At 40.2% G+C, this 12251-nt stretch overlaps 1 protein-coding gene across 1 annotated transcript in view; it reads right to left on the bottom strand.

The window, feature by feature from the left end:
- The window catches only part of OLFM2 (olfactomedin 2), a 1260631-nt gene that overhangs the window by 401281 nt on the left and 847099 nt on the right, over nucleotides 1–12251 (bottom strand). The gene's annotated exons all lie outside the window — the stretch shown is intronic.

Raw genomic sequence — 12251 nt, 5'->3', positions numbered from 1 at the left:
CAAAGAGGGCTGTGTGTCAGTGGGCTGTGGGCAGTACTGTGGTTGACAGGCCCATGTTCCGACAACTGCAGTGCCAAACACAATCTTCTCAGCAATACCCATGTCAGCAGTCATCCATACTCACTATCCAGATATCTACATCTGTCACCATCTGAAAGATGGACATGTCATGAATGTGGACCCATACATACACACAGTACACAGGTGGATGTACCCTAGACAGAGTACATAAAATGTAACTGTCAACTGCACACACCTTTGGAATTGTACATACAAGTTAGCAGCACATTAGTTGTCTGTGTAGTATGGAATACTGATGTATTCTGGCCAATCACTGGCAGACCACAAAAGGCACAGTTATGAAGTAATGAGAGAATTCCTATGTCCCCGCACAAAGACAGCATAAGGGGAATGTCCCAGGTATATCTGTGAGTCAGCTGCAAGTAGCTTCTATATCACACATGTAATCAGCTCACCCCACCATCAGCCAAAGGTTTAACACAGGTCCTATCATTGCTATTGGGAATGAGTACAGGATGACTCCACTTTTGTATGGGAATACCCACAGAATGCAGCATGCTGAAGAGCTGTCCTATGCAGGTGTGTCCTTAGCTGTAAGCAATACCCTGCCTGCATCCAGACCAATGGATCAATATGGATAGGAACTATTGCCATTAACACCTTGCACACTTACCCTGTCACCCAGGGAAATCCACTGGCTCGCAGCCTGGGAATCTAGGAGTGACAGAATGCAGTGGCCTGCTACAGATGGCCTGCATCACTACCAAATGGCGTACAGTCCTCTGTCAAAGGCTTGTGCCTCACCCATAGTGCCAATGTATGGTATCTCAGGAGAAGGTGGCCTAATGGAAAGGCATTGGCCTACTAAGCCAGGGATTGTGGGTTCGAGTCACATCTGGCGTGATATAATCTTGATATATAATCTTGATGATACTATCACAACTAACAACCTAACACAGTCAACAGAACACAAATGCAAGGCCGTGTTGACAAATCCCAGTAGCATGCCCCCCTATGTCCCACTGCATGAACTGTGGATCAATCCATAAATACCTCTAGGATGAAGGGTCAACTATAGGGATACTTCTCAAATATTGCTCGCATAATGTTAGGAAGAGGATAGAATAACACAGTGGGGGGTGTAGACACATGGACGTCATGGAGAATGTGAAGTCTGAAACTCTGATGTGTGCCCATACTACTCCTGCCTGCAAACCCAGTAATGGGTGGCTACAAACCTGCTCGTAAACCATAATGTGAAGGGGAACTGACCAGATATATGAGCCCTGCCTCTGGGTAACCTGGGTGAATCTATACAGCTGAAAGGTATGGCCACAGCAAGATATGGCCATTCTTTTAAGTCAATATATGTACAACAGTGGGATCCTTACCCACCACAGTACCAAGGTGCTGGACCATTTACACAGACCCATCAGCAAGTGTCATTAGCTACCCCTCCAGAATGGCAGGAGTGTGCAAGAATGTGTAGGCTGTGGACCCCAATACTGGACTCAGCTTCATTCATCTTGTATTTCCCATTAAATAACTGTGAGCAAGTAATTATATCTGTCAGTAGTTGATGACATAATAAATCACAGTGTAAAATAGTACATATGTCTGAATATCTTTGTTAACACCAACCATGTAACACAAGCAGTACAAACAGCAATAGTTACAGTATCCCCTTTTCTGTCGCCCATTGTGACTCAATATTGTCAACCTATCCACAGATATCCTGCAGAAACAGGTTGCTAGCTGTATGTGTAGAACACCAAACCCTGGATTGGAGTACAACCCTACCTGGAATGGATTCACACACTCAATACAGAAGGTCATACTACACTTAGAGAAACGAACCCCATGTCTGACAACACAGTGGACTATACATATCTGTCATTCGCAGATGTCTACGCACACACACCAAATTGTACACCATTCATGCTTCACACACACATTGGATAGGAATACTTACACATATCCAAGGCCAACACACTATACTATGTCAAACATACACACACACAGATGTGGGGAAGAGAGAGACAGACAGTGACAGAGAGAATTCTATTATGAGGACTGTCCCACCCACTACACATCCAATTGGTCAATATCACATGATGTGCTGATGTCACTCACTATACACATTCCTTTTGGTAGCTCTCAGCACAATAGTGTCTGTGTTGCTTGTGATAACTATGTAACACGATAGTACAAATCGGTATTCATGTAGCATTTGTATACTCAGTCCTGTTAAATGTAACGTTGTGTGTGACTGAGTGTGTGTGTTTCCAGATGAATGATTTATGGCCCATTCATACACACACTGCACTTCCCATTGCCCATGTTAGCACTCCTTCTGATGTCAGTCACCTTGAAATAAACCATCAGCCAAATCTCTGCCCTATAACTGCTGTGGAGCTCGTGATGACTGCATAATACTGTAGTGTAACAAACTAGTTAGGTAGGAGTTCTAATCCTGGTTCTGGCAACTGTGATAATGTGTGTGTGTGTGTGTGTGTGTGTGTGTGTGTGTGTGTGTGTGTGTGTGTGTGTGTGTGTGTGTGCATGGCGATGAATGATTTTGAGCCCATTCACACCACTATACCTGCCATTGGCCTGCTGATGTCAGTCATCTTGAAATAACCCTTTGGCCAAATCTCAGCCCTATAAACTCCATGGCGCTTGTGATAACTGTGCACTACTTAGTGTAACAAGCTAGTTAGGTAGGAGGTCTAATCCTGGTCCTGGCAACTGTGATCATGTGTGTGTGTGCCTTTGTTGACACCTGATTTTGTGGTCATTCATACTTCCCTCTCCTCTCCTTTAGCACTGCAGCTGATGTCACTCACCTTCAAAGGTACCTTTGGAAAACACTCTAAGATATAAGCTCTGTGGTGCCTGCAATAACTGTGTAACACTGTAATACTAATACATAGCTAGGTAGGGTTTGAAACACAGTACTGGCAAGTGAGAGTGTTTGTGTGTGTTGGTGTGACTATGTAATAACAGGATCCATTGCATGGTGTGTTTTGCTACATTTTCATATTAAGGACCCATATGTCCCAATGTCACATTACAAGGCCAACAGTTGTCAAACACCATAGAGGTTGTTGTAGACAATCCATAGCCATAAATGTATATATAGGCAACCATTATAATACCCAGAGGTCTCTCTCCACCCACAGATCATACGCAAACATGCTTGGCTCTTTTTGTCATCCTTTCTTTCTTTCCCTCTGTCCCCCCTCTCTGGTAGATGTGTAAAAATGCATCTGTTTTGCATAGGCAGGAACTTGACATTGGTAGGTAATGCTCATGATCAGCTAATGGCCTGTGCACAAATTGGAGTCCTCCACCTGCTAATTGCATGTGGAACAGCTGTGGTATCATTCCTATAGCCAATTGCATGGAAACACACTCCTATAAGTAAGCACTGCAAGTGGGTGTTGGCCCTTCTCCTTCACTGTGAGCAGGACTTCATGTGGGTGTGTGACAAACAGCATCACAGAGGGTAGTTGGAAGTACCGCTTACAACAAACACTGAGGAGAAAGGCCAACAAACTGGAGGGGGATGTTCCAGACATGGGGACAGAATGTAAGTATTGCTGTTCTACATTTGAAGTAGTGTTGGTTTAACAGGGTTTGTGTGGATATGGTTATTCTGCATGGTTTAAAGTCTGGCATGACAGTGTTATGTGGTTGAGAGAACTCTCACCTGTAAGGCTATCTGCAGTATGGCCAGAGTTTGGAATATTAGATTAGGTGTATTACTCACACATTTTCTGTCTTCATAAATGCAGCAGCATACTCTGATAATTGTAGTCAGTAAATGGTAGCATCCATGTGTGTTACTGACTTTGTATCCCTCAGAAGAGATATGTCACAACAAACTCTGTTACACCAGCAATGTTCTCGGTTTATAACTGCGATATGTTAATATTGGCCCTGTGTTTGTGCCTCCGCCCCCCAAGTCTGTCACCCTTTTCATATGTCATGCAGTAAGAGGTGGATATGTACAGTATACGATTATTTACTGACATAATTATTGATATCAAGCCAGTGATATATCAGACTGCCAGACATGTAATGTATAGGAGGCCTAATATTTCAGGACAAAACCTGGACATTCTGTTGTAGTCTGTACAGTAGTGAGGTCTGTGTACTTATGGTGATTGTTGACAGAGTGTCAGCATTGTGTAACAGTGTATTGTGAATATGTTATTTGGCCTGTGTACAGATTGGGGTAGATGTCAGTATTCTTGGTCCTGTTCTATCTGACATTGCATGCTGCCCCAGTTTCTGATACCCTATCAGCCCATATGTGTGTAAGGCCAGACTATGACATGTCCCATACCACAGTCAGGCATCAGACTACACTGTGAATTGGCCAGTATATGTAGGGTTATTGTGTCAGTGGCAAACATGATGATGACTGATGTTCACACAGTCCATATACTGTACTATTACTTAGGCTTACCCATTATGTGACTATGACTGTGTTGAGATTGCTTGTGGGTATGCACTTTTACACTGGTGTCTGTTACTCTGTGCTGTTACATGCCTGTAGTGCCTGCTATATTTGCAATTACATGTGTATTCCCCCATAGGTAAATTGGGTTAGTGTTGTGGCAGTCTGCCTATAGTGTAGACAGTGCTTGGTGACATGCCTAGCAGCTCAGTGCAAATACCCTAGCATGATGTTATGTCCAAATATTTGTCAGATGTATTGCTGCCTGACCACCATATGTGTTGTGGATTTCTGACAAAGCAGTGGGATGCTGTGAAGATGTATGTCACTAACTAGTGGGAAGTATGTGGTTTGGGACCTCTGCTCCTCCAGTTAATATGTAAACACAAAAAGACAGTGAAACTTGCAGATGTTCTCCTTTTGGAAAAGGAGAACATCTGCAAGTTTCGTTGTCTTTTTGTGTTTACGAAGTACTAGTTGGTTGTGTTGTTTTCAAGCTCCTCCAGTTAATATGTGTTAGGACAGAGGAGGGTGTGAATGCATTAACTGTGTGAGCTTATCTAGTCCAGTATTTGTGATATCTCCCAATTTTCATGGCTTTAAACATCCCCTCTGTCAGGCTTGGTCCATATTTCTTGCACTAAGGAGTTCTTTGTATACCTCCTGCTGACCAGATTGTTTCAGACTGTCCATGTTTATTGCTCATATTCTTCCGTATTCCACAGGATCATTGTGATTTGTGTGGTACTTCACTATGATAATGTTATGATGTCTGTCAGTAACTGATGGCATACATGCCAGTTTCAGAAGAGCCTTCCATCACAACATGTATGTTGACACAACCCCTGTCACTATAGCAACATTCTACATTTATAACTGCAATACATACATTACGTTTCCTTGCACTAAGAGGTTGAGAGTTATGGCACTGAGGTATGAATCCACTACATGTCATGGGCATATGTTTTATATATATAACATATGCTATATATATATATATATATATATATATATATATGTAGAGAGAGAGGGAGAGAGAGAGAGAGAGGGAGATATGGAAATATATACCAATATATATATATATATATATATATATATATATATATATATATATATATATATATATATATATATATATATATATATATATATATATATATATATATATATATATATATATTTATATATATATATATATATATATATATATATATATATGTGTGTGTGTGTGTGTATGAATATGTATATATATACATATATATATATATGTGTGTGTGTGTGTGTGTGTGTGTGTGTGTGTATGAATATGTATATATATATATATATATATATATATATATATATATATATATATATATATATATACATATACATATGTATATATTGTTTTATGTGTAAACATGAGTGTTGTATATACCTTCTCAGATGTATCCCACCATATTAATCTGAAATATGTATATTTACATATAAGAACATGACTGATTCAACACTATTTTCACTTACAAGTACTAAACAATTTTAGTAGTCAAAGCAGTTGTTCACTACTATTCAGTACATGTACTGAATGATTTATTTATTTATTTATTTTACATTTGTTAACCGGGCTGGTCTAACTGGATACATATCCGTTTTCAGTAGAGGCCCGAGGAGAAAAGCTCCAATACACAATAGAAGTACATATTTAAATTGCAAGATTCAAAGTATTGTTACAACAAGAGAATACAGCTTACATATGCAGGAATGAAAATTTACATAGATGTTATATAAGACTAAAGGACAGACAGGAAATTATACACAGAACATTGATGGTATGATGGAATGATATAGTTGAAAAACCAACAGACATTCTCATAGCTCAGATGTCTTAGTGGTTAAGTGCTAGGACTGTAATGTACAGGGTCCTGGGTTCACAACCTGCATGGGCTATTTATTTTATTACTGGGCAGAACAAGGGCCGATGGAGACAGGGTGATTAAGGTGATTTAAAGTGGGTTTAAGTGGGTTTGCGTGAAGCTAAACACTGCTAAAGTACAGTTAAACAAATAGGTGCTTACATCGTGTAGGCTTTACTTACCAGTGCGTAAATCTGCTTAGCATTTACATTAAAGCAATGCTTACACCTGCTAAGCATAGCTCATCCCTGTAACCAGTGATCACATTCCAGTCTGATAAAATAGCAGGGTAATGACATCTTTAATAAGTGTATTTCATTTCCTGTACATAACATGCTTCTATGTGCTGTCATTACAGTTGCAAGGGGTGTAAGTATACTGTATGGGACACCTGGGTATACATCTGTAGCACCACAATCTTTCTCTTTGGATTTTTTTCATACATGGGTAGTATCCCAGGTTATATGCAGTCACACTTGCATGTTTCACCAGCTACAGTGCACTGGTTGACAGAAATAGTTTAACATATATTGTATCATTATGTTAGTACTTTTAACAGTGCTTTTTCAAGCAAGAGTACATTGCAGATTGTAGTACTGGAACCATACACCCCTGCATGCAAAGCTGGACTCTGAGTACTGAGTATCTTATTATTGGTGTTTGAACTGTATGTTTATATTTATCTCCTATTGGATATTGATCTAATGTGTTGATATTAACTATAGACTATTGTGTTTTTGGACATGTCATTGAGGACTGCTGTCATGTAGTAATGGCATACCTTTCAGTTTCAGACATGTATCTTGCAAAACATTCATCTTAATGCATAACCTGTTGGCTATCTATTTACTGTCTGTCCTCTGTACAGATGTGCAGATGTCAGGTATTGCTACAGCCATACCATTATGTAGGTGCCCACATTGTATTCTGCTGTGGGCCTGAACACTGCTGCTAGCTGTGACATATGCAACATTGCAAGTATATGAGCACTTCTTGCTAGGTAAAGCACCCTCAAAATAGAAAACTGAAGCGACTATAAAGAGTAAGAAGGTGCACCATGAACCATAAAAGCTGAAGTCAAAAATACTAATTCCAAATATTAAAAAACGGGTTTAATAAAACGACACAAAAAGGTAGACTGCAGTTTGGTAAGCGCTTTCACGTTGGATTCAACGCTTCATCAGACATTTAGGCAGTCACAGCACATCCACTTAAATATGCATAATAACAACATTATCTGTTCAAATCAACAAATCAAAACAAAGCAATTAACATAGCATTAAATGAACTGCAAACATGATAAAAAGTTAAAGGAACAACAATATAAACCATGATTAATGCCTAAGAGATCTATTAACTAAGAAAGGTTTGAGCTAATCTATCATTTAACCCAAACTTGTGGGCTTGTAGTTTTAATATCCATTTGCCCTCCCTTTCTTCAATAGAATTTTTAATGTTGCCCAATCTGCCATTTTTAAAAACTAACTCCAATACCTGGACTTTAAAATTATGAGCATGACCTTGTTCCATTACATGTTTAGCTAGGGCGTTGGTGACATTGCCCTTAGCAATGGCATAAACATGTTCTCTGATACGTTCACGTAAAGTTCTTGTTGTCATTCCAACATAGAAAACCTTACATCGCCGGCACTCAGCTATGTAGACTAAACTGTCAGATCTACAATCAGCATAGCGCTTGAAAATGTAAGTGCGTTTTGTATCAGGATGTGTAAAACAATCAGTGTTGGATATGTATCTGCATTGATTGCAAGAATGGCAAGCAAATGTGCCTGTCTTAGTGGAAAACTTGTTGAGCTGATGGACCCTGTCATAACAGAGTAGTCTGTTAAGAGACAACATGTTCCTATAAGCAACACGAGGTCTCTCATCAACTAAGTTTTTGATCCTTTCATCCACCATCAAAAGTCTCCAGTTTTTATTAAGAACATCTATGATGTGTTGATTTCTGTTGGTGAATGGAATAACAATTCTGTTGACAGTGGGTGCACTGTTAACCTTGTTAGAGCGTGGATGAGTGTAAGATCTATTGATCAGGGGAGCTCCCACATCTTCCCTGAGAAGGTCACCCATGCAAATGTGGTCAAACACCTGCTTGCGATTGTAACCTCTAGACATGAAATTCTTGGCTAATTGTGCCTTGTGCTTATTGTAAGCAGTGTCTTGTGATGTTAGCTTAGAAGTCCTTATAGTCTGGTTCTTAACTATGTTATTATGAACATGTCTGGGATGCATACTGTCCCGATGCAATAGATTATTCCTCCAACATGGTTTTCTGAAAAGTTCAGTATCAAAACCATTGGCTCCCTTAATAATTTTAACATCCAAGAATTCGATCTCATTGATCGAATAAGAACAATCAAAGCTGAGAAAATTAGTCGTCTCATTCAAGTAAGTGGTAAAAACCAACAATTGCTCAACAGTGCCACCCCACAATAAAAACACATCATCCACAAATCTGTTGAAATATTTAAGATGTTCCTTGTGCTCAAAATCAGTGTTAAAGACATATAATTCTTCCCATTGTGCCAATACCAAGTTGGCATAGGCATTGGCACATGGGGTACCCATCGCCACGCCCTTGGTTTGTAAGTAGTATTTCTCATTATAACAGAGGACATTGTTCTCAAGAACAATCTCAAGAAGGGACATACACCTGACAATAATGTTGTCTGGTACTTTCTTGTTTAATAATAATGTCCTAACATAATCCATACCAATATCATTAGGTATGGATGTGAATAACGACTTCACGTCAAGTGTGACTAATATGTCATCTGTATTGAAATGGAGAGACCTGCTATAAGTAGCTAGACTCTCTAGAAAATGGGATGTATCTTTTAGGACATGCTTAATTCCTAAGACAATGGGTTTCAGTAACTTGTCCAAATATATGGACAAAGGTTCAGTTAGCCATCCACGGCTAGATACGATGGGTCTTAAGGGAGGATTCAACACATCTTTATGAATCTTTGGTAAACCTCTGAACGAAGGTACCAAAGGTTTGTCAACTAACATATATGAATATAAGTCCCTGTCAATGACTTTGGTTAGCATTAGGTCATAAAGGTTAGCATGTACACCTTTTATCAGGTTGTTTAGATCATAATTATTGATAAGAAGATATGTTTCCTTATCAGCCAACATGTACTCCATTTTCCTGGAATATTTAAGTTTATCTAAAACAACGATAGCACCACCTTTATCAGCTTGTTTGATAGCTATTCTGTCATTGTTTCTCAAATTTATTAATGCTTGTTTTTATTTGATAGTCATATTATGAAAATTCGGTTTCACATGCTTGTCATTATACAAATCAAACAAATCTGATTCACATGCCTGCTCAAAGGCCTCTAAAATAGGGTGTTGTTGGGGCATAAAGATGGAAGGTTTCTTAAATAACATATTTTCTGTATTGTTATTATTAGTGTTGTTAACGTCCTGGCCAAACATTAATTTTAAACCCAAATTCCTGGTAAAAAGTTTGATGTCAACAATAATGTCCGTTATATCATTACAACTGGAGGGTATAAAACCTAACCCTTTATTCAAAACAGAAAGCTCATGTTGATTCAAAGTGTAACTGGATATGTTGACAACTAAGTTCTCGGTTTCAATACCTTCTTCGTAGGTTGTGGAATTTCCTCAGTATTTTTCCTTTTCGCCGCTCTTCCTTGTGGAGACCAAGTCCTCCTGTCGGTTGGTTTGTACGGTAGTGGAAAAGAAGGAAAGCCTTCACCCAGACCAAAAACTTCGTCTTCAACAGAAATGACGAAAGGATCCATTGAAAGTTGTTTCCTATGAACATTGTTTGCTTTATGGGCAACGGGTGTATTCGGAGAAGGTAATACATCCAAAGTGGCGTTGTTCTCAGCATGAATTTGAGCCTCAACAGTGACTAGGCGAGGTAACGGAAGGACTGTGGTATCAGACAAGGCAACTGGTGCAGACGGTAAAGATGATGTCAACTCTAGAACACCTTCTGATGAGGTCATCAAAGGGGAGGATCTCTTCTCAGACCGGTTAGGTAAACCTACATTCCTTAATGTGGGCCTTGCCCCATTTCCTTGCCTGTGTGAGGGACATTACAGAGGTGGTGGCGTACAGATTCACATACAGTGGGTGGCAATACGTCACAAGACAGGACATGTGGAGGCAGCCAACCAACATGGGGACATATCCCCAGATTTGTGAACAGATCCTATGTCACCAGTGCTGTTATACACATGGTGGATTGATAGATTGACAGGGTTTGTAAGGACCTGCATTTAGTGTGTGATGTCACAACTCACAGTGATATATCTCTAACATACCTCTCCACTGCCACGCTGTCCACAGACTGGCCACATGTTTGCCTGTTATGTTTTGTGTGTTCACCAGACATTCGGTGTCCTTGGTAAATCAGTTGTGGACTCTGGGGAATGCAGTCAGGAAATACTTGCATCTATGGGTATTACCAATATCATATTCCTTATAAAGGATGTTATAATAAACTCAGTGACATCTGCAACTGTCTCAATGTATGACAGCACTATGTCCAATCTACCCCTGTGTTTGTGCCTTTGTTCCCACCTAGTTAGTGAGTGGGAATGTTATCAAAGGCTTTGGCCAGATCAATGTGGGCTGTATGTGTCACCTTGCCTTCATCCACAGCTCAGGTGACTGACACCAAGAAGTTGACCAGATGGGAATGAGCAGGTATGTCCTACCCTTCACAAAGGTAAACTGTGTGGGATCCTGAGTCTGCAGATTCCCATATCCCTATTTATTAGGCTCACGATGATGCATTCCATAGCTTTGCATAACAGACTTGTCATGGAGTTGGGGTGGTATTTACCACGGTCTGTATTTACACCTCATTTGTGAAAAAGCCTGAGGTGAGGCTGTGCTTGAACAGGGCATACAGGTAAGTTGCCAGGTCACTCTGTAGTTCATGTAGAACACAGCCAGGGATATTCTCTGGTCCCATAGAAGCTGTATTCTTGGCCTTGGGCAGTGGTGTTTTAACCTGTGCTGCAGTAATAGTAATACTGGGTGCCTGGTGGTGTACTGGTATTGTGATTGGTCCATTGGGGGGGTGAGGGGTAATGTTTGCCCTCAAGATGCCAGCCAGCCCATTTTCTAGTAGCTCAGAACAAATCTAGCTATTGCCATGGAGATTCTTAACATAACTGTATGAAATCTTGTGGTTGTCTTCACTATGTGCTCCAATTCTGTTCTCACAGCTAACTTTGTAGTATTTCATGAGGGATCTCAATCTCCAGTTGAGGCTGATAATGGTTGATTTCCAGTCTTGGGACTTCACGTTATTCCATATTGGTTCTCTCCTTCTTTTGTACAATGTCTGTATGCAGGGGACTACCAGATCAGGTTTGTTTTACTGGAGTTGAGGGTTCTGGTTGTAGTGGGTATGGCAGTACCCATGCATTTGTGTACATGTTCATAGTGTATTGTTGTTTGATTCAGCTGTCATGCACCTAGTCTCCATTTGCATGGGGGTGATGTTTGTTCTAAGCATGTCCGAAGCTGGTCGTCTTTAGCTATGGTGTGTGTGTGTGTATGTATATGTGCTGTGGCTGAGCACCATTACAGGCTGGGTTGAATAGTTGCCTGTGAAACCACAGACATATGTGGGGATGGCCTTCTAATTGCCCTCAATGGATGCATCCTATTTGTACTCATAGTCAGCATAAAATTAACGCACCTGTGACCTACTATGCTCAATCAGACACAGGTTGACATGCTGCCCAGATGGTGACTGCTCCTACACAAATGGTGGTGGAATGAAGAAGTACAGTGGAGTATGCAGAGAAATGTGTTGGCAAAGGAGAAGTGGGATTGACAGACAGATGTAG

This window comes from Protopterus annectens, chromosome 9.part0 (genome assembly GCF_019279795.1).
Source record: "Protopterus annectens isolate FY-2018-M chromosome 9.part0, PAN1.0, whole genome shotgun sequence".
Classification (NCBI taxonomy): Eukaryota; Metazoa; Chordata; order Ceratodontiformes; family Protopteridae; genus Protopterus; species Protopterus annectens.
The sequence above is the reverse complement of the archived record's forward strand: the minus strand, read 5'-3'. Positions and strand labels throughout refer to the sequence as shown.